At 25.1% G+C, this 1025-nt stretch overlaps 1 pseudogene; it reads left to right on the forward strand.

The window, feature by feature from the left end:
- The first annotated feature begins 174 nt into the window (after positions 1–174).
- On the forward strand, positions 175–681 carry LOC117215100 (annotated as a pseudogene).
- Positions 682–1025: the final 344 nt, after the last annotated feature.

The following is a 1025-nucleotide window of genomic DNA, read 5'->3' on the forward strand; positions in this document are numbered from 1 at the left end:
CTTTTGGAAATTTAAGAATAATTTATGCTATATTAGGAATTGGATTCCTAGGATTTATTGTATGAGCTCATCATATATTTACCGTTGGATTAGATGTTGATACTCGAGCTTATTTTACATCAGCAACAATAATTATTGCTGTTCCTACAGGAATTAAAGTATTTAGATGATTAGCAACTTATCATGGTTCAAAAATAAATTTTAATATTACAATCATTTGATCAATTGGTTTTATTTTAATATTTACAATTGGAGGATTAACAGGAGTAATATTATCAAATTCATCAATTGATATTATTTTACATGATACTTATTATGTAGTAGGACATTTTCATTATGTACTATCAATAGGAGCAGTTTTTGCTATTATTACTAGATTTATTCATTGATGCCCAATAATTACAGGTCTAATATTAAATCAAAAATGATTAAAAATTCAATTTATTATAATATTTATTGGTGTAAATATAACTTTTTCCCCTCAACATTTTTTAGGCTTAATATCTATACCACGACGATATTCAGATTATCCTGATTCTTATTATTGTTGAAATTTAATTTCATCAATTGGAGCAATAATTTCAATAAATAGAATATTATTTTTCATTTTTATTATTTTTGAAAGATTAATTTCAAAACGATTAGTTATATTTAAATTTCATCAATCATTCTTTAGAATGATTAAACAATTATCCTCCCTTAGATCATTCACTAATTGAAATTCCTTTAATTATAAATAACAAAATTAAAAATATTTTTAATAATTAAAATTTAAAAATTTATTAATAAATAATATATATATATATAATTATTAATATGGCAGATTAGTGCTTTGAATTTAAAATTCAATTATAAAGATTTTTATCTTTTATTAATAAATTAATTTAATAAAATTATACTCGGGTTTATGATGGGTGCTTAAGGCTATTGAGGGTACGCCGTACGGAAAAGCGGACATCTGGTGTCCGTCTGGCCCGCGGTGTGTGACCTGGGCCAGGCAGAGAGTCGCCCGGCGTAACAATATT

The sequence above is a fragment of the Bombus bifarius genome, unplaced genomic scaffold (assembly GCF_011952205.1).
Source record: "Bombus bifarius isolate JDL3187 unplaced genomic scaffold, Bbif_JDL3187 scf7180000009347_frag, whole genome shotgun sequence".
NCBI lineage: Eukaryota > Metazoa > Arthropoda > Insecta > Hymenoptera > Apidae > Bombus > Bombus bifarius.